Source organism: Phyllostomus hastatus, unplaced genomic scaffold (assembly GCF_019186645.2).
Source record: "Phyllostomus hastatus isolate PE091 unplaced genomic scaffold, TTU_PhHast_1.1 phas_contig_1, whole genome shotgun sequence".
Lineage (NCBI taxonomy): Eukaryota > Metazoa > Chordata > Mammalia > Chiroptera > Phyllostomidae > Phyllostomus > Phyllostomus hastatus.
The window spans coordinates 36,923,332-36,950,887 of NW_025333498.1; the positions used below are offsets into that span (position 1 = coordinate 36,923,332).

The 27,556-nt window shown below is 36.5% G+C and overlaps 1 pseudogene; it reads right to left on the reverse strand.

The window, feature by feature from the left end:
- LOC123824757 overlaps window positions 1–15,247 on the reverse strand; it is a 64,781-nt pseudogene extending 49,534 nt beyond the window's left edge.
- Between the last annotated feature and the right edge of the window lie 12,309 nt (window positions 15,248–27,556).

Sequence of the window (27,556 nt, forward strand, 5' to 3'; positions counted from 1 at the left end):
TCTGCAGCTGATTTATTAGATTCCATATTTCATTAATACTGATATGTGCTTTCAAACCTCTAAAATATGAGACTTGTAAAACTCCCTTCTGAATGAAGTTATTGAAAAGATCATCATCTTATTTTTGAGCAGAGGTTACTATGGTGACAATTTTGGATATATCACAGGGACACAAAATTCTTTTTTAACTGTTCATTTGGTAGTTTGTAAGTTTTAGGGCAATGGGTGAGGTTCAGGTATGAATCATTAAAAACAATTATTTCTTGATAAATCAGCAGGATATTGGGGGAAAATGTATGCAGCGTTTATAATCTTAGGTCTTGGTCCTGAGTTTCTCTTGTGTGACCTGGATAAATCATTGAGTGTCTTTGTCCTCAGTTTTCTCTGCTATAAAATAAGACTGTTGTATTAGATATGAAAAGTAATAATTAACATCTAAGTATGTAGTATTTGTCAGTGATATTCTAAGCATTTTATACATATTGACTTATTTAATCCTTACAAAAGCCCTGTGAGATAGGTAGCATAGTTTTTTCCACAGTACAGCCAGGAAACTAAGACATAGAGAGGTCCCTGGCCTATGCCCTCTGGAGACACAGCCAACATTTGAAAGGCAAACATGTCCCTGAGCCTGAGTTCTAGACACTGGGTAATACTGGTTAACAGTCAAAGTGCTCTAATGTGCTATGTAGCCTTGCAATTCTGATTCAATAATTCCCTCTCAAAGATACACTTTCTAGAAGAATATATTTTTAAATTATTTATGAAATAATTGCTTTTTAAAAAATGAGAGTAATGTTACAATGCCATATATATTAACTTTCCTTCACCAAAATTGGTAAAAGTTGATGTTTTTCTGCTGGCTGGTCTTGATTGTGTGTGTGGTGGCAGATGGTGGTGGTGGTTGGGATGGAGGCAACTGGTTTCTGATTGGTGAAACTCTTCTCCAATAATTTCAGAGAATGTTTTGGTGTACTCTTGAGTTCATACCAGCTATTCTGTAAATAATTCACAGTGCCTATTTTGAATGCATCCTATCCACTGACATTTTGTAAACAGCCCTCACTTTGAATCTGCTGTAGCAAATAATGCAATATTTACTAAAAAGATTTTAGTTCAAACTTGTTCTAGGTAAAGATGTCTCAGAGTTTCCCAAAATTTAGGTTGTATAAATATCACTTAGAAATAAATCTAAAAGTGGTTAATTCGGGATCACCACTGTATCTCTCCTAATTCTGCAATGGGAAAAAGAGATGATGAGTCCCAGGAAATGTCATTCTTAACAAGTGGACTTAAGTGACTGTTTCAAGAGGACCAAGGATGAAACTGAGAGGTTTTTATGTAATTGTTCAGGTTAAAAAAATCCTTTTAGTTATCTATCAATTGCACAGGTACATTTATCTTGCAGAAGAGATGTCAATTCTAGTCACATAGTCAAATGCTGTTTCCTTTTATAAAAACATTTTCATAATAGCAAAAATAGTAATAATTAGCATATATCTTATTTTTACTATGTATCAGATATGTAACACCATTCATACAGTCCTCAAAATAACCCTATTTCATAGGTACTGTACTGTGTCCTTTGTATATTTGAGGAAACTGCAGGTTGTGAGGACTGTGGAAGACAAGAGTACAGCTGACCCTTGAACAACACAGGTTGGAACAGCAAAGGTTCACTTACATATACAGGTCTTTTTCCCAATAAACAGAGTTGGCTATTCTGACAGAAAACAGCATTTTCACATGTCCAACCATAGATTCCCACCCGTGTTTCACAACTGCGGTTTGAAAATACTGATTTGGATCTGCTGTTGAATCTGCTGATGTGAAGGGCTGTCTGTAGAGTCAAAAGTTACTTGCTGATTTTTGACTGCTCTGGGCTGGCCCGCTAACCCCCACATTGCTCAAGGTAACACAGAAAGTAAGTTCTGGAGTCATGGCTGGCATTTGTTTACTTCATTTTTCCGTGGTTTCCTCATCTCCCCCTCTCCTTTCCTTTCCATACTTCATTTACTGTCTTTCTCTTTTCTTTTGTGGTAAAGGAAAATGTTTTCCTGCATCTTCTTAGAGCACCTGGCTACATTTGAAAACTAAACTGAGAAAACTAGATTAACAGAGGAAAAGCATACAAATTTATTTAATATAAAATTTATGTGAATCAGGAAGAAACTTAGTAAGGCCTTAGTAAGGATTTTTCTTGGCTCCTCCTTTTTTTTTTGGAGATAAGGATGCTCCTTTCTTACAGGTATAGGAAGAGCATCTCTCAGCTGAGGGCACCCCTCACCAGCTGTAGGGAAGAAGTGGGATGGGGAGAAGGCCAGAGTGCTCTTTCTGTTTCTGCCATTTTTTCAAACTTTTCAGCTTAAAATAGTTAATATGTCAGGGTGCCATATTTTAGGGTAGCCCCTCCCTCTCTCCCTTCCTTCTATCTATCCATGCATCCTTCCTTCCTTCTAGCCTGTCATCTAGCAATTTGTTTGTTTGTTTGTTATTTTTACCATTTTCTGTACTCCATGCCTTAAACCTTAAAACACTGTTTACTACACAGCTTTGGACTACCTTCAAGAAGATGGAGCAAATTAGCTCCCCAGGGCAGATAGCAGATATGAACTAGCTGTCTGCCCTATGCCTCCTTCCTGCCATCTGCATTATATCTACAATCATAAATGTCAGAGGTGGGCCTCAACAGACATTATACAGATGCCAAGGCAAGAGAAGTTAACAAAAAATGACTGTATCTTGGTAGCTTAGAAAAAGAAAGCACTTGAAAAAAAAGAGTTGACATTCCATTTTTCTATTTTTCTACCTTTCACTAAAAACATTGCACAAAAATAATGACATTTTCTGTTCTTTTAAAATGGATTGTTTTGCATTATAGTAATTTTTGAAGGATGATAAAATATACACAGTGAAGTATTAATCAGTAAGATGACTTTAAGAGTAATTTTAAATATATAAGATAATATTTATTACAATTAATGAAAAAAGGAGCAAATGTGGCAAAATAAAATTTTAAAAGAAAATACATAAAGCTTACTGTGATTTTCTCAAAGTTGGATTGCAAGGGATTATTTTATTTTTTATTGTACTCTGTGTTTTCCATGCTTTTCTCAATAATTAGGTATTGCTCTTACAATCTGAAAAAAGTCATTTTTTAATTATATACTTTTACATTGATAGGGTGAGACAGGAGCTATTTCAATCACCTGCAAACCAATGTCTTTTCAAATCAGAAATATATATTGAACTTGCTTGCACAACAAACTTGGGTGAAGACTGAAAAATTCAAAAATGGGACAGATACACAATGGATAGCCAAGAGGGATGGGGTTGGGTGAGATGAGGTAGTCAGGGGGGCAGGAACTAATGAATCGCGTGGTTCCTAAAACTGGAAAGGGTATGTTCTGTCTTACCCACCACTGCTTTGCCAGTGCCCAGCACAGGTGTCCAATAATTGTGACTCCTAATAAGGAAGTATGTGGCAGGTTTGGTCAAGTGTGGGCAGCTGCCATTTCCACTTTGTAGTAAGACAAGCCATTTTTCTTGTTACTTTTAATTTAATCTTTACTGTATTTTTCTCCATTACCATTTAGTCCCATTATACCTCCCACCACCCAGCAATCACCACACTGTTGTCTATGTCCCTGAGTCTTTTTGCCTTTTTGCTCAAATCTCTACCCCTCAACCCCCACTAGCTGTCATCTGCTCTCCATCTTTGAGTCTCTCTCCATTTTCCTTGCTAGTTTGGTTTGTTCATCAGATTCCACATATGAGTGAAATCATATTTCACTTGGCATAATTTTCCCCAGGTCCATCCAAACTGTTAAAAAGGGTAAAACTTTCTATTTTTTTATATGGCTGAGTAGTATTCCATTGTGTAAATGCCCCATAGTTGCTGTATCCACTCATTGACTGATGGACACTTGGGCTGTTTCCATATATTGATGATTAAAAATAATGCCACAATGAACATAGAGATGCTTATGTTCTTTTAAGTTAGTGTTTTGTATTCCTTCAGATATTTTCCCAGGAGTGGGATCATTGGATCAAAATGCAGATCCATTTTTAATTTTTTTGATGTATCTCCATATTGTTTTTCACAGTGTCTGCCCCAATCTGCATTCCCACCAACAGTGCAAGAGGATTCCCCTTTCTCCACATCTTCACCAGCATTTGTTGTTTTTGATTTATTGATGATAGCCATTCTGACAGGTGTGAGATGGTATCTCATTGTGGTTGTGATTTGTATTTCTCTGATGATTAGTGATGTTGAGCATCTTTTCATATGTCTATTGGCCATCTGTATGTCCTCTTTGCAGAGTATCTATTCAGGTTCTGTGATTATTTTTTAATTGGATTATTTGTTTTTTTTTGGTATTGAGCTTTGTAAGTACTTTATAAATTTTGGATACTAACCCCTTATCAGGTGTATCAGCAATACATTTGATACATTCCCCAATTCTGTGAGTTTTTGATTTGGTTGATGATTTCCTTTGCTGTGCAGAAACTTTTTAGTTCGATGTAGTTCCATTTGTTTATTTTATTCTTTTGTTTCCCTTGCCTGGGAAGATATATAAAAAAACATATAGCTGCAAGCAATGTCAAAATCTTTGATGCATTTTGCATTTATTCTTATGTGTGGGGTAGGGTGGTCTAATTTCCTTTTTCTGCACATTTCTGTCCAATTTTCCCAACATCATTTATTATAAACTATCTTTAGCCCATTGTATGTGCTTGCTTCGCCTGTCAAATATTAATTGATTATAAAGATGTGACTTTATTTCTAGGCCTTCTATTCTTTTCCATTGATCTGTTTGCTGGTTTTTATGCCAGTACCATGCTGTTTTGATTACTATGGCCTTATAATATAGTTTGATATTAGGTAGCATGATTCGTCTAACTTTGTTCTTCTATCTCAGGATTGCTGTTGCTATGTGGGACTCTGTGGTTCCATATAAATTTTTGAAATATTTGTTTTAGCTTTGTGAAATATGTCATTGGAATTTTGATAGGAATTTTGTTGAATCTACAGATTGTTTTTGGCAGTATGGACATTTTAATGATGTAATATTTCAATGAACATTGTATGTGTTTCCACTTATTTGTCTCCTCTTCAATTTGTTTCTTCAGTGTCTTATAATTTTCTGAGTACAGGTCTTTTACATCCTTGCTTAGTTTATCCCTAGGTATTTTATTCTTTCTGAAGCAACTGTGGATGATATTGCTTTTTTAAATTTTTTTTTAAAGATTTTATTTATTTATTTTTAGAGAGGGAAGGGAGGGAGAAAGAGAGAGAGAGAAACATCAATGTGTGGTTGCTGGGGGCAATGGCCTGCAACCCAGGCATGTGCCCTGACTGAGAATCGAACCTGCGATGCTTTGGTTCGCAGCCCGCACTCAATCCACTGAGCTACGCCAGCCAGGGCGATGATATTGTTTTTTTAATTTCCCTTTCTGTTAGTTCATTGTTGACATATAAAAATGAACCAATTTCTGGATATTAATTTTGTATCCTGTTATTTTGCTGAATTTATTTATTGGTTATAGTAGTTTCCTGGTGGTATCTTTGGGATTCTCTATGTGCAGTATCATGTTATTTGCAAATAAAGACAATTTTACTTCTTCCTTTCCAATTTGGATGCCTTTTATTTCTTCTTCTTGTCTGATTGCTATGGCTAGGACTTCTGGTACTATGTTGAATTAGAAAGGTGAGAGCAGACATCCCTGTCTTGTTCCCAACCTTATGGGAATGCTTGTAGTTTTTCCCATTGAGTATGTTGCTGGCAGTAGGTTTGTCATATGTGGCCCTTTTTATGTTTAGGGATGTTCTCTCCAATCCCACTTTGCTGAGAGTTTTTATCATACATGGGTGCTAGATTCTAGAAAATATTTTTTCTGTATCTATTGATATGAATGTGTGTTTTTTATCCTCCACTTTGTTTATGTGGCAAATTACATTTTTTGATTTGTGCATGTTGTACCAACCTTGCATTCCTGGATCAAATTCTTCTTGGTCATGGTGCATGATCCTTTTGATGCATTGCTGTGTTCAGTTTGGAATATTTTGTTGATGGTTTCAGTGTCTATATTCATCAGAGATATTGGCCTACAATTTTCCTTCTTTGTAGTGTCTATCTGTTTTTGGAATTAGGATAATGTTTGTCTCATAAAATGCGTTTGGGAGGCTTCCCTCAGTGTGAATTTTATGAAAGAGTTTGAAAAGGAAAGGTGTTTGTTCTTCTCAGAATGTTTGGTAAAATTCTCCTGTGCAGCCATCCAGTCCAGGGCATGTGTTTGTTGTGAATTTTTTTGTTAACTGCATCATTTCATTAGGTGTAATCTGTCTATTCAGATTCTCTGATTCTTCCTAATTTAGTTTTGGAAGATTGTATGTTTCTAGGAATTTCTCCATTTTATCCAAGTTGTCAGTTTGTTACCACATTATTGTTCAAAATATTTTCTTACAATCCTTTGTATTTCTTTGATGTCAGTTGTTATTTCTCCTCTTTCATTTCTGATTTTATTTATTTGAAGCTTCTTTTTTTCTTGATGAATCTGCTTAAAGGTTTGTCAATCTTCTTTATCTTTAAAAAAACAGCTCTTTGATTCTTTGATTTTTTTGTATAATTTTTTAGACTAGGGTCTAATTTTTTAGATTTTGTTTATTTTTGTTGTGCTGTTTATTCTTTCCTTCTACTCAGTTTGGGTTTTGTTTGTTGTCTTTATTCAAGTTCCTTTAAGTGTGAAATTATATTGTTTATTTGAGCTTTTTCTTATTTTTCAGATAGGCAGGTAATGCTATGAATTTCCCTTTTAGGATTGTTTTCGCAGTGTCCCACAGATTTTGGATTGTTGTGTCTCATTTTCAGTTGTTTCTATGTATCTTTTGATTTCTTCTTCGATCCTGTGTCCCATTCATTGTATAATATCATGTTATTTAGCTTCTACGTATTTGTGTGCTTTTCAGTGTTCTTCTTGTGATTGATTTCTACTTTCATAGCTTTGTGGTCAGAAAAGATGTTTGATATGATTTCAATCTTCTTAAATTTATTGAGACTTGTTCTGTCTGCTAACATGTAGTCTTTCCTAGAAAACATTCCATGTGCACTTGAAAAATGTGTATATTCTGCTGCTTTGAGTTGAAATGCTCTGAATATATCAATTAAATCCATTTGATGTAGTGTGTCATTTAAGGGTGCTGTCTCCTTATTGATTTTCTGCCTGGAAGATCCATCCATTGAAGTCATTTGAGTGTTAAAATCCTGTACTGTGACTGTATTTTCTTCAGTCTCTTCCTTTATGTCCATCAAGATTTGCTTCATATATTTAGGTGCTCCTATGCTGAGTGTGTAAATATTTACTAGGGTTATACCCTCTTGTTGGGTTGTTCCCTTCATCATTATGTAGTGTCCTTCTTTGTTTCTTACTATAGCCTTTGTTATAAAGTCTATTTTTTTGGACATAGTACTGGTACCCCAGCTTTTTTTTCTTTTCCTTTCACATGAAAAATATCTTTTTCCATCCCTTTACCTTTAGTCTGTGTATATCTTTTGAACTGAGATGGATCTCTCTCAGCTATCTTGGTCTTTTGGTTGGGGCATTTAAGCCATTTACATTTAAGGTGATTTTTGGTAGATATGCGTTTAGTGTTATTTTATTGTCAGGCTATTTTCTTCTTTCTCTTCTTATCCTCCTCCCTCTCCTTCTCCTTCTCCACACTGTTCCTTCAGTTTTCTCTCCAGAGTCACCAAGCCCATAATATCCTCAATTGTCTCTAGTCTACTCTTTCCTCTCTTTGCCAGAGCCCAGGATAAGTGGCTTCAAATGAAATTTTGTGTGTTGGTCCTTTAAAGGCTCTCTCTGTTTCCAGCTGTCTCATCCTGACAGACAGGAACCCTGCTGCTGAGTTCCTTTTTGGCCCTGTTGCTGTAGGCTGGGTAGCCCAGCTCAGGATTTAGACTGCACACTTCTCAGGGAAAATCTTCTGAAATATCTCTCCAGAACCTCAGCTGCCACCTGGGGGAGACCAGCCAGCCCTCTTGTGCATCCTTCATACTCCTTATGAGCTCTGTTGTGGTGAAGTGTTTTCTTCTGTCTGTTTTTGGTTATAAGGCACATTTCCAGCTAGTGTTTAGTTGGTTATTCATGATGATTTCTCTACAGTTTAGTTGTAATTCCAGATTGGTTCTTGGGGTTAGTGTAGCATCCACTTACTCCTCTACCATCATGGATATGTGTGCGAAGTCATTTTTCATAATATAATTTTTCTTAGTGATGTCAAGAACTATTAGATGTCTGTAGAATTCTGGCTGACTCAACCATGGTATAATAAGTTATCACATAACATCACCAATAGGTTCTGTAACTTCAAGCAAAATGACATATAACAAAACCAACTTTACCATAAGCTAATTAATATAAATAAGAGTTAATTTCCTATGGCATCTTGTCAATGTTATAAAAGAATGATATTGAATGAAACAATGAATGAAGATCTGCTATACATCATTTTGGGATACTCATGCAATAAAACCTCCAAGAGAGATTTCCTCTACCTTGTGAGCCTGTTTCTCAAACATCAGATGGTGGGGGCAGTGGTAAAGAAAAGCAGTGTTAACAATATTCTAGATCAAATAATTATGGGGGGACTCCTATGCATTATGCATTTAAATGAGTTTTTGATCACTGACAAAATTATCCATAAGAGTTAATCACACATCACTTTAGAACAATTCACTTTGGGAGTTTCAGGAGGGAAACAAATTGAATTACAGTGTAAACAGAAAGCAGTAGATAGAAAACCAATAAATCACATCCATATAATTATAGCTGATCCAGAACACAAATTCAAGTCAGCCTGCAGCCATGTTCTTTCCCTTTTGGTGATATGCAATGAGTGGTGTTGCCCCAAGCCATTAGAAGGTTGAAGTGACACAGTCAATTTCATTGTCATATTAAAAGCAGAGCCTCCTAGCTAAGGACACACCTAATTGCTTAAGCATATCACCATGTGTAAAATTTCTAATTGAGTGCCCACTCATTGAAGTCATTATGCTTTCTCAAGGCCAGGTCGCTGCTGGCTGTGCATACTTGAGTGCTGATGACCAAGGGAACCATCTTCAGAATCTACAGATTCCAAGATGCAGGAATCTAATCAAAGTTGATATAAAGTAAGTTAAATGAATCATAGAAAACAAAATATAAAGCCAGTAGAAGTAATTTAGGTGTATTTTCTTTGTGTGGTATTCTTTGTATATTATATGTGGCAATCAAATATCTTACTCTAAATTTTCATAAAGACATTTTAAAAAAGCTATTCAATGCCTTTGTATATGACCAAACATCTTAGTCCTTCTCTTGCTGTTGTATTTACTTCTCTGTTTAAGCTCACAGAGTGCCTTTCTTAGTTCACATTTTTTTTATAGATTTTACTACATATAAACTTAAAATCTCTCATTAATTTGATTATGAAAGTAAAAACAAAATAATTCTATTATATGAGAATTTACTCATTTCTCATATAATACTTAGGCCAGGATTATCTAAATATATATTTTATATTATACAGTGTATATTCTTACATAATTTTTTGTTAAAAGTTGTACAAATGCATATAAAGACAAGCATGAAATTTATTTTGGTCTGGAATTTTAGCTATGTTTTCCCTTCACTTATTTCTTTCTTTTCACTAAAAAGCTAGCAATGCTAGTTAGATAGGAAATGCTGTTCTTTTGATTTTTTAAGAAGTATATTTTATTGATTATGCTATTACAGTTGCCCCATTTTTTTCCTCCCCTTGATTCCCTTCCATCCTGCAACTCCCTCACACCAGGATTCCTTCCACCCTTTAGTTAATGTCTATAGGTCATATATATACATTCTTTGGCTTCTCCATTTCCTAAACTATTCTTCACCTCCCCCTGTCTATTTTGTACCTACCATTTATGCTTCTTATTCCCTGTACTTTTTCCCGCATTCCCCTCTCCCCCCTTCCTAATGATAATGCTCCACATGATCCCCATTTCTGTGATTCTATTCCTGTTCTAGTTGTTTGCTTTGTTCATTTTTGTTTTTGTTTTTTTTAGGCTCAGTTGTTGATAGTCATGAGTTTGTTGCCATTTTACTGTTTGTATTTTTTGTCTTTTTTTTTCTTAGATAAGTCCCTTTAACATTTCATATAATAAGGGCTTGGTGATGATGAACTCCTTTAACTTGTCCTTATCTGGGGAGCACTGTATCTGCCCTTCCATTCTAAATGATAGCCTTGCTGGATAGAGTAATCTTGAATGAAGGTCTTTGCTTTTCATGACTTGGAATACTTCTTTCCAGCCCTTTCTTGCCTATAAGGTTTCTTTTGAGAAATCAGCTGATAGTCTTATGGGAGGTAACTCTTTTGAAAGTAACTGTCTCCTTTTCCTTTTGTTGCTTTTAAGATTCTCTCATTATCTTTCATCATGGGTAATGTAATTATGATGTACCTTTCTGTGTGCTTCCTTGGCTCCAACTTCTTTGGGACTCTCTGAGCTTCCTGGACTTCCCAGAAGTCTATTTCCTTTGCAGATTAGCTAAGTTCTCTTTCATATTTGTTCAAATAAGTTGTCAATTTCTTGCTCTTTCTCTTCTTCTGGCACCCCTATGATTCAGATGTTAGAAAATTTAAGGTTGTCCCAGAGTTTCCTAAGCCTCTCTTCATTTTTTTTTGAATTCTTTTTTCTTCATTCTGTTCTGGTTGAATGTTTATTTATTCCTTCTGCTCCAAACTGCTGATTTGAGTCATTTCCTTCCCTTCATTGTTGGTTCCCTATTCATTTTCCTTTATTTCATTTTTTATAGCCTTCACGTTTTGCTCTATTTTGTGACCATGGTCAACCTGTGAAGCACCCTGTGAGCTATTCTGTGAGAACCCTGATTACCAGTGTTTTGTACTGTGCATCTGACAGGTTGGCTATCTCTTCATTGCTTAGTTGTTTTTTTTCTGGAGCTTTAATTTGTTCTTTCACTTGGGACATATTTTTTCATCTGGGCACACCTGTTATGTAGTGAGGCGGGGAGCCTTAGGTATTTGCCAGGGTGGGGCAAACCACAAGTCTGTGTTGTAGCACTGTATATGGGGGAGGGGTTTGAGAAGGAACGATGCTGCTTGCTTGGCTCTCCCCTGGTTTTCAGTCACTTCTTCCAATGCCCACAAGCAAATTGGGCCCTTTTGTTGCTGATTCCCAGGTGGGTGGATATGCATATGTTCTAGGACCCTGTGGATTTCTTTAATGAATTCTCCTGTGAGGCTGAGAGCTTCTCCTGACATCTCAACCCCCACAAGTATTTTCAGTCAGAGGTTTTGAGGCTTTATTTCACTGCACTGAAACTCTGGGTTGTGCAGTCTGTCTCTTTTCCCAGTTGTTCCTCCAGGCTTATCTGCACGTGAGTGTGGGACCATCCACTTCACTAGCTGCCACCTTACCCACGCAGGTTCTCCAGCCACCACCTTACCATGAGTCCTCTCCACCCTGGTTGCCCGTCTCCACCCCTTCTAGAGTTCTGGGTGAATATTTATTCTTTAACCCCTTGGTTCTCGGATGTCCATATAGTTTGATTTTCTGGCAGTTCTGGTTGTTTTTTGTTTTTAAATTTGTTATTGTCATTCTTTTGGTTGTGTGAGGAGGCAAAGTGTATCTACTTATGCCTCCATATTGGCCACAAGTCTCTGATTTTTTTCCTTGTTGTTGTTGCTATTGTACACTCAGTGAAGTTGAAAAACATCATGAGTAGTGATGTTTCTATTTGATTTTACTATTATTGTGTTTCTTCTTTGGTCAAACAAATTTGGCCCAAATGTTTGGCAGCAAAATACAAGTTCTTGAGCTCTTCACCCTTTGTATTCTCAAGAGTAATCAGTTAGACTTGCTTTGGGGATTCTTAGGAGAACCCTATATTGAGCAAAGATAGACTAATAACATCTGAATGATCTACATTTAAATGATACAGATACAAAATTTTGCATCTTTCCATATTCAAAGAACAAACATACATCTTTATTTTTACATTAAAGGCAAATTTTACTTTGGTAAAATTCCTTCATCTTAGCCTCTGTAATGTGTTGCCAACTACTGCTGTGCATCATTGAATTCTGATGCAGTCCTGACACAACCTGGACAATGAAGTAACTTGGAGTAAGGTGAGCCCTCTACCAAGTCTTGTCCCCCTGACCACAGTGATTGATTTAGGGCAGTTATTTGACCTGAATTGGTTCATTCACTTTGATGCCCAAAACTTTTGTATTCATGTTTGAAGGAAGAAAGTGAAGTTCTGCCTGTAGCCTATATTAATAGCTAGATAGCAGCAGCCATCCTGGATCAGGAGCCAGCCAGAGGATGAGGCAGGCGCCATGCAAGACAGCCTCTGGTGATAGATCGACACTGGGTTCTTCATGACATTGCTGGGTCAACTCTTGCTGGAAACCCAAACCTTCTGTTCTGATTATTCAAGTACTTGAGGGAATATATTCCTTTATTGTTAAAGGTGGTTTGAGTTGCAATTTTTTTTATAAGTAAAATAAATTCTAAATGATATAACAAACTTTTATATTTCTCAGCTGTTCAATTAGTTGAATGAGTAAGTTGTTGCTCGCTTCCATTAGGACTCCCAAATGTACATTTAAATTCTTATAATAAAATTTTCTTATAATAGAATACCTACACATGAAACTATATTAGAAACAGGTAACAACTGAAGAAAAAAAGAACACCCCAGATCAAACTTTTATTTCTATTAGGAAAGAGAGATCAGAAACGAGACTTGGCAATTAGATTTTTAGTCCTCAAACATTGGCTCCCTTGGCTTCTGTCACACACTGTGGGTAAAACAGGGGCCACATATTAAAGCTGACAAGTTTGGGACAGTCTTGCATCATGGGCAAGATACTTAGAGATCTAAAGCCTGATGATTGAAATTAAAACTTCCGAACTAAAAGTGAGTCATGGCAGGTCGTCATGTCCTAGGCCAGTATCTTCCTTAACAAAGATCAATCTTTACCCTAACTTAGCCTTTCCATTGCTTTTTTGCATGTACAATAACATACCATTGGTAATATACTCATATCAGAGTAATATCCCCTTTACAGACCCCTCAGAGCACAATCTTTCACTAGAGGGCAAGACAAGAGAACCTCTTGTTGTTACCTTGTTCTCTACATACTACTCTCTGTGCTGTAAATGTTAACATTAACTATCCTATACACAACAATGTAAAAGAGGTATGTGTCTATCCATTTTACTTTTTCTTCAGTCTCAGAGATTTCCCAGCTTTGCCTGCTCCCACCTCCTTAATCTATCACCAGTGGATTTCATGCAACTCCATTACATCTTTCCCTTTGATTCTGATGTATAAAACAAAGTGCAAAGCTGTCATTCTCTGGAGCATTTTCTAAATCTATTGAGATTTTGCTTCCCCACAATTGTCATCAGTTTGGCTCAAATAAACTAATAAAAATTCTCTATAATTCTGGATGTTTTTTAGGTCAACAAATGTGTGTACATGTGCACACATACACATGAATTCTAACATTGCACTGTTAAGAAGTTACAGGAAGGGGCTGGTGTAAAATTAACCTAGAGTTAACCATTTGTGGCTTATATGATCAAGGAAGGCATAAAATGCATCATTTTATGAAAGTTTTTTGAATCCTAGTGAGGAGAGCTGGGGGACTCAGTTAAGCTGGTAAATAAGAGGAATGTTTAACTATGGCCTTTTGAGTTGGGTTTTGTCAGAAATAGGAACCCCGCCCCTTCCTGCCTAGTGCAGAAAAAACACCAGTGTAAGGATTAATAAAATTCATATGTTGCTGGTCTTACTTTTTTGTTCTTTGGAGTTTTGTTAGCAGTGGGGCACCAGAGTTGCTTGCCAGCCTACAACCTGTGGGCTGACTATGGCTCTCATGGTGACCGGAGGGTCATACCCCAGAGGAGAGGTCTTCTTACATGCTGTTATTTTTCTTGCATAGCACACCTTAGGCAACCAGGACAGTGTGAAAACATACCCCACGGATTCCTTCAAAAACATTTCCCTCACTCCAAATTACTCCATCCTACTCTCCTTTGCTTTACTGTTTTGTTTTTTTTTCATTGACTGAGGGCCAAGTCATATGCTTTGACTTTTTGTTTGACCTTAAGTTTGCTCCAGTCTTTTTTCTTTTGTCTTTTCTTCTTTCCATCAAGCAAGTGCTTTCTTAATTTACTAGCAGTATGCTTGCTGATGCATTTTGCACAATATCTGCCCATGAGATAATGATGTTAAGAGCACAGCTCAGGGACTAAAATATAACAGGCTCATGATGAATGTGAGCTGCTATACATTAGTATTATTAATATTGCTTTGTACATCAGTTTTTCATTTCAAATGTTGCTTCAAGGATAAAATATCCATATCTAGCCAATCTCTCTTTTTTAATTGTATTCACAGAATGTTATTTTTATTTCTAAATGCAGGCGGGTTTCCACTATAAAGCATATCCAGTATAAGACATAGAATCTAGATTTACACAGTTTTAGTAGGTTTCTTTAAAAAAGCTGCTTTTCCTTTTAAAATTTAAATATGATTTAATCACTTTAGTGTTTTTTTAAAAACAAATTTGCTGATTGTATTAAGGGAGTTCATTTGCATGGTCCTCATGGCAGCCCAAACAAAAAGGTATTTACTATGAACTAGTATCCTCAGTGGTTTTCTGGACTGAGCAGATGTGACCTGACACAAAACAATTCCACTGTGGTTTCATCCACTAGGATTTGTTTCCATTGTTATGCCAGTCTAATTTTTCATTCAGACAGTGAAATTGGTTTTCCATGCAAATTTCCTGGCTATCTATTCCTTACTCTATTTTTCAAGTTCCATAATTTAGTCACATTATTTTCATTTGCCTCTACTAGCTTTGGTTTGTCTAAGTTTAAAAAACAAACAAATGAATGAACAACAACAAAACCCCTTTAGTTCCTGATTCCTACAATAAAACTCTACTTCAAATATTTATTTACAAATATTTCTGTTGTGATAGTTTTGGGGTGATTTTTTTCCCACTTTCATTTTCCAACTAGAAGAGAAATTTATTGAAATACTCACAGTTCTCTGGCAATTCAATCAGTTGACGCACCTCTGCTAAATGTGTTTGGCAATTGTCAGGACTGACATCATTAGCTTCTGTCTTCTCATCTGCTGTAATTGGTGATTGATGATGAAGGTGTCTAATTGCAGGCATGATGACTTTCCAGCCAGCCTATACCATGCATGAGGCTGATTGAATACTTCCTTTAAAGTCTTTCATTCTTCAGCTTACAAATGCTAAAATAATTTCTAGGAGTATGCAACTGCCAGAATCTTTAGGGAGTCTTATTTTTGTCTTATCCTTTAAAACACCACCACATGTGAATCTTCATACACATGTACCGTATGCCGTTTACTTGGCAATTGAAACAACATATCGTGAAATGGCAAACAATAACAATAAATGTAAAAGTTTTAGGTAGACTTGATCAATTGATTTAGTTAAAAGTTTGGTTTCAATAATAAATGGGTACATATAAATTTGGAGTGAATAATTTATGTAAAATTAATAAAAATTGAATAAATTTTATAAAAATCCACTCCAAAATGTGACATCATGAACCATATTTTATAGAAAGGGAATAGGGAATGAGGTTAAACACTAGCCTTTGGGTAGGAAAAGTGATTAGATATCAGAATTACAGTAATAGACTACTTTTGTGAACAGTTTGGCAAAACTCATTGGAATCACTGGAGAAAGGTTTTATAAAAATGTGTGCTGGCAGATGGTTGCCTAAATGACAACCACTGTTAAAATAAAACAAATATTGCTTTATTTGAAAAAAGCATAGGAAACTTAATGAGTGTGAAGTGTCTTACTGTGAACAGTAAAAACACAGGAAACATTCACTTATGTAACCTTTTTCAGTTACTTTTTGTTGTAAGGCAAATCAAATTAGACCAAACCAATGAGGCACTCTAAAACCTCCAATAATGGCCCTGGCCGGGCTGTTCAATTGGTTAGAGTGTCATTTCAATACAGCCAGGGTTGTGGATTCTATCTATAGTCAAGGCACATATAAGAATTGATCAATGAATGCACAACTAAGAGGAACAGCAAATCAAAGTTTCTCTCTCTTTCTCTCGCTAAATCAATAATAATAAAAAGAAACCTCCAGAAATATGTTCTTTCTTAACCACTGAAATTATAGCCAGTGCTAGGAGGAAAATGAATACTGTTTTAATAAGAATAATTCATGTAGTATATATTTAATATCATAAACAGATTATGAGTTTGATAGGTGGAACCCAGGTGTTGTGTTTATAATTTGAGCTCAGCCTTGAATTCATCCACTAAGTACGAGGGATCATTAATAATTGCCACAAGATGTCATCATTTACTGTTTGCCTACCAAGTGTGAAATTCTGAATTAGGGACTGTAGCAATGCAAGGCATTTTAAGCCATCATCCCGTTCATCACTCAGTCTAGTTGTAGAGGTACACTTTTGCACAAGGTAAGGTAATGAAACAAACCCAAACAGCACATGCTTAGTAGTGAGTGAATGGTGATGGCAATGAATGTCATCAAAATGCCAAGGACAGACATATAATTTTTCAACTCATTTGATTAGAGAAAGCATCATAAAGAATGGCTTTGGACTGGGCCAAGGAAGTCAGGTAGAGTAGGAACTTAGAAAAGAATATATGACCTTCAAGCAGGCAAGACAGGACGATAAACACTAAAACATGTAGGATATATTTTGGTAGACAGTTTGGCTTCCTGGCAGTTTTCTATCCAGGAACAGACACATAAAGCAAGGAATATAGATCGAGGCCAGATTCTGGGGGATTGGTTGTAGACAGAGGGCTGTTGAGTAGGGTAGCATCCTGAAAAGTGTCACCAAAGACACTGTTTCACCCTTTCCTTTCATCCTTCTGCCACTCTGTACCCCTGAGTCCTTGACCCTATCCATACTCTTGTCCAGCCCGTGCAGTTCTCCATGCTTTATACCTCTCATTCCACATCTATGGAGGTGCATTGAAATGCATTCAAATTTCATTTTGCTGCACAGTTTTCTGAGCAAACACAAAAGACTTGAAAACATGATGAAATTTTTATCAAGAAAATTTCTTTGGGAACAGAATGTAAACTTAATGTCAAAGGTACATGGGAGAAGCAATGACAAGAGATTTACCATATCTCCCCCTTAATCCCCAAACTTCTGTTCTTAAGTTGAATTCCATCAGTTGTTTTTTTCCCTGCCAGGTGATATAAAACTCATCTCATTAATTTAGCTCTGGTTCCCCTATTACCAATGCAAACTTCTGAAATTTATTTTTAAATTACAGTGGACATGCAATATTATGTTAGTTTAGGTGTACAACATAGTGATTAGACATTTATACACCTTATGAAGTGATCTCCACAATAAGTCTAGTACCCATTTGACACCGTGCATAGTTATTATAATATTATTCACTACATTCCCTAGGCTGTACTGTACATTCCTGTGACTATTTTTATAATTGGCAGTTTGTGCTTCTTAGTGTCCTTCACCTTTTTTCTCATCCACCCGCTCCCCGAACCTGGCAGTCATCAGTTTGTTGTCTACCTATTATTTTGTTTCTCTCTTGTTTTGTTTCTTTATTTTATTTTTTAGATTCCACCCATAAGTGAAATCATACAGTGTTTGTCTTCCTCTGTCTAACTTATTTCATTCCATAGTATCTTTTGGGCTCATCCTTTTTGTGAAAAATGGCAATATTTCATTATTTATATGTGCAAATTTATTGAGCACCTATACTATGTTGAGAACTATGTCCTGGAACCCAAAGATGAACAAAACCGAAACAAGCTCCCATACAGATCTCACTTTAAAAAATTGACTGTAAGTGAACAATGGCCAGATTATATAAAAATATAATGCTGACCTGCTACCTGCCCTAAACCAACCCCCTTATTTATAATAAAAGCCTAGGAAGCCTGCCTGCTATGAGTCAGACTTGCAATAAGCCTGATTGCTAGCTTTAATAAAAATTTAAGAACCTAAACAATAACTTCTTCAACAATTGGTATAAAATGGCCAGGGCTTGGTTAAAACTGACAGCTTCCTTAATTCTTGTCCTCATTTCAAACTTAGGGCCAACTAGAGAAAGCCAAATATGCACCCTTAACAGGTCACGTAGGATGTCCTGCTTCTTGTTGTCCTGCCTATAGTTTCCCCCAGCCAACAGCTTTCAATAAAAGCATATCCCTTTTTTCCACTATAAAGCTTTCCTACTCCTCTGCCTGCCTTTGAGCCTCTGCCAAAAAGCAAGGAATGGTAGCCGACTCTATTGTGTAGTAAGCTCTGAATAAATTGCCTTTGCCTTTCCTATTTGCTTCTTCTTTGTTTATTTTTACATTTTAATGTCACAGCATTGCTTTTGGCAGTTCAGGCACTGTGGTAGAGATAAGTTGCAAATCTGGAAAACAGTAAAAAGCTGTAATAACACCAGTATCCTCACCCAAATCTGGAGAGGACTGGCCCAAATTCCTACCCAGAGAAGCTACAGGTAAGTTAGTTATTGCGTGAGGAAGTTAGTGGAGTGCAAAGCAGAAAAACAACTTCTTTATTTTAATTCCACTATCCTTGAACCAGCTTTACTATGACAAAAAGGGACAAAGTGGTTTGGTAGCAGTCTTAATTTTAGGTACTATAGAAAAGAAGGATTTGAATAAAAACTTTGCCTTCTCATTCAATTAAATGATCTACCCCTCACATCACAAGGGTGTAAAGGAAACATACAGGGAGAGAAAAGGGAGAGATTGTCTTCTTTGCTGTTTCTCCAGCTAACCATCCCTCACTGTTTTTTTCACCAGGCTGCTGCTGGCTCCGCTAGGATTGGATCAGTGGGTGGATGCAACTTGACCAGAGCTGTTGTAAGTTGTGGTAGGAGCCCTTCTCACCACATAAAATATTTTAGTGCAGCACCAGGGGTACTGGGTATGGCAGTATTGACCTTCCAAAGGACTCCAGAGAAGAGAATATGCTCTTGTCTGTGACTTTGGATCTCCTCCAGCCCAGCTAGTTTAGTCCTGGTAAGAGGAGGAAAGCAGAAATTTCAAGTTATCTTAAATTCAGACCTGAGCCAGCAAAGGCCCTAAACCAGGATAAGCAGAATTTTTCTGTAAAGAACCAAATAATAAATATATTAGGCTTTTCAGATGATGTGTTCACTATTTAACACTACCATTATGGCATGAAAACAGACATAAAACAATATGTAAATTGTGCAAATAAGTATGACTATGTTCCAATAAAACTTTATTTTGGCCATTAAAATTTGAATTTTATATACTTTTCGTATATCATGAAAAGTATTCTTTAGAAAATTTTTCAATCATTTAACAATATAAAAACCATTCTTATTTTGCAGGCCACACAAAGACAGTAGGCCAAATTCAGTTCATAGTTCATTGTTTAAGGACCACAGCCTAATACCAAGAGAAAGGCACTGTGTGTGGGAGCAGAATAGTGGAAGACAAAGATATGTTTCTCAAAGCTGGATATAGAGATGATCATTAGAGAGATCAAGGCATATTTTGTCTAAGGAAGCCTAAAAAAAGACAGCTGTAATTCTGGAAATGGAGAGGATGGGAGTTTCTAATCCAGTAGCTAGGCCAAAACAGGGTATTTGAGGTGGAGCTCAATATAAGATGAAGAGGAGACTGTCCCTGTCATAGAGTGGCTATGCATGTAGCAACTCAGCAGGCTGGGGGGTGAGGGCCAGGTCCTGAACAATAGGTAGGATGTTATTAGAGTGCCAAGTTATGGGCTGCAGTCCAGGTTTGGGCTCAAGTTCCATATGGTGTCTAATCAGAACAAAGGCAAGTGATCCAGGAAGAAATTATTCTTATAGCCTGTGCCAGAATCTGCTGGGATAGGGTCTGGAGACAGTGAGTAATGGTTAAGGCAAACTCTGATGTCAGACTACTGGGCACCAATTTCATCAGTGGCACTTTTCAACTTAGAGACTTTGGGCAAGTTGCTGGGCAATAATGAGTAGTACTCCCCAGTTCAGTGTTGCTGAGGAAATCATTGCTGTGATTTCAAAGCCATCTACACAATTTACTACATTAAACAGATTTTATGATTCCATTGTTTTCATCATTATTACTTTACTATTCCAGGAAACTCTTGCTTGGAAGATACAAATTGCAAATAATTCTATTATTTATTCTAAGAAATTTCTGAGCAACCAAGTAACTCTTCAGTAGAAAGCATCAGATCATCCCAAGACTCTTGGACTTCTTGCCTCTAAATCCCCCCTTTTTTGTGCCTAGTAGTTCTAAATTACTATGTCAGGATCTTCATCCAATCTTACTAAAGCCCCCTGTATTGAAAGACTAACCTTAAACTAGGCTTCAAAGTTTCACTAATCCCAACAATTTTCTTGCCTCTCTGAGGTAATGCTAAGACTCTATCAAGGTAGTGCTCTCCTTGTGGTAATAAGAAACTCAGCTTTGTCCTATTCCACAACTTGTTTTGGTGATACATTTGGGAGTCAGCATATATAGAGCTGTATCATATATCACATGTATCACATGTATATATGATATACATATATACATACATATACATATAATATATCTATTATCTATCTATATATAATCTTGCAGCATTATTCACAAGACACTCCTTACTTAAGCAGATGGCTATCATTTAAAAGCTAAAGGGCTTGAAGAGAACAAAAAAGATGAAGAAAAGGCAGATTCCACTCTGCTTGAGCTGGAACTTTCATCTTTTCTTATTCTGTCATTAGTGCCTTTGAACTTAGACTGGGACTCACATCATTGGCTCCCAGGCCTTCAGGTTTGAACTGGAACCTCCCCACCAGCCTCCAGTTTGCAGATGGAAGGTTATGGGACTTCTTATTCTGCTTAACTGTGTGAGCCAATCTCTCATAATGTGTCTCTTTTCATATATCTCTATACATCCTATGAGTTCTGTTTCTCTGGAGATCCCTAACAAATGAAAGGACTGAACAGAAGTCTTGCCTTTGAAGTTTTGGCTTAAAACAGTAACCAATATAAAAAAAAGTCATCAAGAAGTCATCATATGTTAACTTAGATTCGCCACGCTCAATGAAATAAAAATAAATAAATAAACAGGGAAATGTATGCCTACCTACTAGTATGGCAAGATTTATTTTAGAAATATTTAAAGTATGAAAACTTTGGCGTTTAAAGCAGATATCTTTGATTATTTAAAAAGTTATTTAAGGGGTAGAGTAGTAATGACTCAGTAATGACAAATAAGTGAGGTATAAAGAATTATGCTAAAGGCTGGTCCATCTTTAAATCTTTGAAAAGCATCAAAAGTAAACATAATGGCATCACAATCTCTTTCACTGAATCCAGAGTTCTGAATGAATTAACAACCTGGATAAGGGGCAGCATTTTCCCAGTGGGCATCAGTTGGATCCAGTGCTTTTTGTTCTCATGCCCAGTGGTGAAAAGATAATCCAAACAGGTGGATGCATCTTTTTTTTTTTTTGGTACAGTAGCTAGCATTCATTATTTTGCCGAGAATGGGGTAAAAAACCTTTTTGTGTTATTCATGTACTACTTTTCATGGTCCAAAGGAACAGTCACTTAATGGCTAGAGAAGGCAAATTAATAATAATGGACCAGACTCTCATCCCATGCAATCAAATAGATGTTATATGGTATAAGAGTCTCACTTAATAACAGTAATAAATAATGGGGTAATTTCCATGCCAGCTGCTAATGGTTCTCTTGCTTCTAACCAGGGTTTTACATCATTGTATTTCTACCTTCAGGAAACAATGACATTCTCAGACCTATTTTAAGTGTCTGCACATTTTGCTTTTTATTGGTACAGTTTTTATCGGTTGTCTCAAAGCTCAGGGTTGAATTTTTAGGTCCCTAAGAGGGAAATATGATCAACACAGTACTATTAACAAACTTTCTGTGATTATTATGGTCAAGAGTTCAGTATTTCTCTCCCAAAGATATGGGGGACTTTAGGATTTGGGAGACTTTGAATACAAGTCTGTTTCAAGGTGATTTGTATAATATTTGGGGAAGGACATGTACTTTTCCAATAATGGTTAGTTTGCTATTGGTTTGCATCTGTCTTTGGTGGTATGGATTGAGTGACTAATGAAGTTTTAGTAGAGTAGCATTACCTGGGTTCTGAATTGGAGAGTACATCATAAGTTATCCAACTTATGGGATATCTCTTATGGGATATTCTATTCTTCTGAGATATCCTTATGGGATATCTCAGAAGAATAGAAGTACAATAGAGTCTATGTTTATGGACCTATTAATATTCCGATTTCATCTTTAGGCTCCATTTCAGTGTCATCTTGGGCAATCACTGTGCTACATTTGTTTTATCTTCACTCTTGTGTTCTAGATGTAAATGTGCCTTAACATCCATCGTCTTGGAATTTATGAGTACTTGCTTTCTATTTCTATTTTAACATGTCATTGTTTGGAAGCTAATTGGGTTGGTTGTATAACTGTTTTCTTTGGTAGACTGTTAGCTCCCTAATGCTCTTTTCTACATCACAAAGCAAATTATTACTCCCAACTGATTTGGGTAGAAGTGGAAACACAGACACATCTATGTGCCCAAGGTTGCAGAGCTGGCAGGTGCAGAGCCAAGATTTGACCCCAGGCAGACTAGCTCCAGAGTCCGTAATCTTAATCACACTCTACTGCCTCTATTGTAAACAGCTAGTACAGTGCTGTAAGTATGATTTGTTGAATGAATCACTTTGCTCACAAAGGTGGTATGAAAGCATAAGATGATATTATTATGAACAAAGACTGTTTCTTAAGTAATGGGGCAGATGTGTTCCAGGCTACTCTTGCAGTTCTTACCTTTCTGCAGGTGTGTCATGTTTTGATCCTTTTACCCTCGAGATGCTACTCTGTGTCTCTGGATCTCTCTAAAAGGAAGAGGGAATATCCAACTGAACCTTCATCTATGTACTTGGGAAAATTCCTGACATAGAACCCCAGGCTCTAAACCCAAGCAGCTCCCCTTGTTGGTAACTTCTGTGGGTCTCCCCTGACAATGAGATTATTCTTATCCATCAACATAGGGTAAGAACACCTACAATGTTGTTAATACTCCTGAGAGTAAGGAAAATAACATGAAATTAGATATTTCTCTTACAGTTAATAATCCATTTTGCTGAAAAGAACATTTACTATAATACTTCATTCCCATATCCTCACAGTCTCTTTCTAAGACTGAAAGTTTTTAAAATACAAGAGAACACTTGGAAAAATACTCTGATACATTCCTCCAGAATGTCTTACTCCTGGCAACACATATGGAGAATAAGAAACAATTTTGGAGCCAGACAGACTCTCTTTTTGTTCTCTGAATGGCATTTTCCTAAACAAACTGCAGAACCTTCATAAATAAAACCTGTGATGTCTAGCACAGGTTGTGCAGAACACACATAAGAGAGATGCCAGCGTTCACTGTCAGATGGATTCTGATACGCCCTGGCTGATGGAAGGGTGTGTACTTGTAAGGTCAACTAAAGTAAAGTTGGAAAATATTTAAATTCTTTTATTTGTATCTCCACTCATGCATTTAAATAAATAAACATTTTCAAATAAACAAATGCTATACATCTGGGAAGGATTTGGATGGCAAGTGCTCAAATGGCAAATTTTAATCAAAAGTACAATAAAATGCATGTACTCAAAATAATTGCTATAGGAGTTCTCATAATTATTTCTTAGTTATTTTTTTTAAAGAATATCTTTTTATTAGGATAGGAAGGAAAGTCTTGTGGCCTAGGGACATCTTAACAGAAAGCTGAATGTACAAGTGTAAGTGGTCTTCTGTAGAGCTCTGAGATTTAGTCCATCTCACCATTACTCCTAGGTTCTCCTATGAGTGAGATACACACAGCTTCATTGTGAGAGTTGTCTGGTTATTTGTTTTGGGTATATGTGGGTATGTGTATGTGGAGTTAATTAAAGGAAAGTAACCATGGAAATCAGGAACAGAAGCAAGTCTTGCAATGGAGAACAAAACATAACACAACAGCATAAGAGAAATCTGATCCAGACAGGATCTAGAGAATAGTAAGACTCCATTCATTTTTAAAAAATTCTTGAGTAGAACATTGAATTATCTGCTGAATGTGAGATGGAATTTTGAGTCAATTTTACTTGGATTTTAAGGGCTAGAATGATCCCTGGTGGCATGTGACTTGAAATTAATTCAACAATGTTTATTAAACACTTCTTCTGTGCCATGTAGTCTTCTAGGTCCTGAGGGTATGTCAGTGAAGAAAACCATGGTACCCATGACCTATACCATACTCTTACCATAGCATGGTTAGGGACCATGTCAAGTGCTTAAAGCATCATTGAATTTAACCTTCACTGATCAGCAAAGACAGAAGATCCAGAGAATAAGTGACTCACCCAAGGCTACACAAAGTAGCCTTGGTAATTTGTACTACAAAGATCATACACTTAATGTCTTCACTGGATAATGTAGTTCAGCTCCTTAATTTGAGAGGAGTAAAATACTAACCTCATTTTACTGATAAGCCAACATGGACTGGAGAGATAACATGACTGGCCTAAAATATGTTTATGCTAAGTGGTAGATAGTGATTGTTCATTTTACCTTGTTGCATTTACACCTGCAAAACTAGATATGAAATGCAATTTGTATGTATTTACACTTCCATAAAATATCATTTAATAGTTGAAATTTTGGAAATAGAATATGAGTATATTCATGAGATGGAATTGATATGTCATAATGAATGTAGAATAGTCATGATTTAAAAAAAATGAGTATTGAATAGTTATAATTGAGCCTTTATTTTCAAGATAGACCTAAGAGTTTCCAAAATATATGCTATGTTTGAACAGGGCATTTTGCTATTATTATTAATCTTTTAAAAAACTATTTTTTTCAAATTTGAAATGCTATTCCAGGTATTTATAGCATTTAGCACATTAGGGAAAAACAGACAAATAAAACAAATATGTTATTAAGGTGTCAATAACATGCTAATTATTAGCATGGATGAGAGAATTTAAGAATAACCACAATGTGAAAAATTCATATAATTCTCTTTAAGTGGTTCATAATTTCCTTGTCCTCATTACTTCTTCCATCCCTGCAAGTTAATAGAAAACAGGAATGTGTGAGTGTGTGTTTGCATGTGTAGGCAACAGGATATTACATTTGTGATCCATGGATTGGTTATTTTATTCAGTTTATTTGGAATTCAAGAAAGCAGGAAACATATTTAACTCTTAAGCATCATGGGAATAGGTCACATAACACAGTCAGGAACCTCTCATAACAAATTAAATATAGCCAGGTGTGAGGGAAAATAAATTCCATATGTTTAAGAATTATTTGAGCAGATAGAATTTCACAGGAAAATACAAGTGGAATCTGGAGGCCTTTTCATTAAAATGTTTATTAAACTGTAACATGTCTGATGGCTATTGTTTATCTCTCAGAATAGGGTAATGTTACAATCGTGGGTATTCATTCAAGGTACATTGTTCAAAGATCTATGACTTTACTTACTCAAAGTAGACTTCTCTTTCTTCATAGGTTAGAATATTTTGTGAGTCTTTACAAAATGTCTGGAACCATAATGAATTTTCTAGAAACTTCCAAATTCTTAAGAGATGGTGACATGTCCAGGATCTGAAAAGCAAAGTGGACTCTTACTGCAGCTGAGGAAGAGCTTTTACAGGCCTGACCCTTTATTAAGTATTTTACACACATAAGTATATTCCATGCTCACTGCTAGCCTATGAAGGTCTATTATTCTCTTTGGATAGACATGGGCATAGAGAAATTTAGCAACTCGATTAACCTTCTCCAGTCTATAAGGACTGGGACTTGAATCCAGATCTGTCTGGTTGCAAAGCGTTTCTACTGGGTCATGCCACCCTTCAAGAGGGAATGATAAGGAGAATGCCTAGATAAAAAGAAGGGAGAGTAGAGCAAGATTATGGATTGGTGACATTGGTGGTGCAGGTGTAGGAAAAGGGTACTCAGCTACCTCCTATTTGGCTAGGTGCTTTCTCGTTGCTTGACCACAAACATCCTCCATCCATGGCCATACTTGACCGCCAATTCCGAAACTCTGTTCCTGGATATTGGCCTCTGTCATCTTACATTCATCAGGGACCTGATATTGTACTCTGTTCCTTCCATCATGGTGCTCCCTCTAATGACTTCATGCATGGGCCTGGCTGACCTTGACCTGACATTATTAAAACACCTTCCTTTTTCTCATAAGGTACAAGCAATCACTTGTTTTTAAGATACTCCTGGATTTGTAGTGACTGTCTAAGACACTGTGTTGAGGTTAATTTAGTCTCATTGGGAGGACTGATTGATCAATTGATTGATTATGTCTGTGATTACAGAGAAGAAGGTATGTAGGCAGGCATGCTATATATTTGCCATTCTTGTATAGGCAGACTTGTTTCTGCTTTTTAATGTATCCTCTAACCAATCTTATTTTTAAAATCATTATTTATGTATCTTGAATGCATAATGAGCATCTGAGCAGACACTGTACTAGTTATTGAGGATACAGAGGTGAAAATGGCATTGTCGTTGTTGTACAAATCACCACTTTTTTTAGTGCTTCACAATTTTCAAAACATACTCAAAGACTCCCCATTGGTCATCTCAATGAGTGAGGGAGTCAGAATGTGGCAAATATTGTTATGTGTCTGTACTACAAAGAAACTAATCTAATGAAAAATTCTGGCTAGGTAAAAAGAATGCTATGTCATCTTGGGAATGCTTTCAGAGGGAAACCCAAGTCACAAAGGCTTGAGCCAATCAGGGCAGTCCTCCCAGGTGCAGTAGCTCAAGAATGTTGACACCATGAGTGATGCCATTCCTCTGGCCTTTCCCTTCTCTTGTCAAGACGGCTGCTGCTGCTCAGCCGTCAGGTCAGCAGGAGAAAACCACAAGGAAAATGAGATGGCACCTCTATCAGGACTGCAACATTTTCTGAGTAATCCTCAGAAGGTTTCTGTCCACTCTGGTTAGAATTGTGTCACATGGTCATCTGCAGTTGCAAGGGAGGTTAGAAAATGTTTATCTAGGTGCCTCAAATAAAATTCAAGGTTATATTAACATGGAAAAGGAATGTAATATATATTAGGCAGGCAGCTAATCTCCTAATATGCTACAGGTACACCTCCAAGCCAATAGATCGGTCATTTGGAGACCTCATGTTGGGCAGGGGTTAGGAAGGTATTACCATAGACAAAAGTATAGTTGAAACCTTGCTTCATAAAGTTGTCTACTATTAGGTACTATTAATTTAAGGTAATCTCATTTGGCTTCTAGATTCCAGAAGCATCAGTGCCCATAGCAACTCTTTCCACTAATAGGCTATGGACTGTTTTCTCTCTCTCTCTCTCTCTCTCTCTCTCTCTCTCTCTCTCTCTCTCTCTCTCTGTGTGTGTGTGTGTGT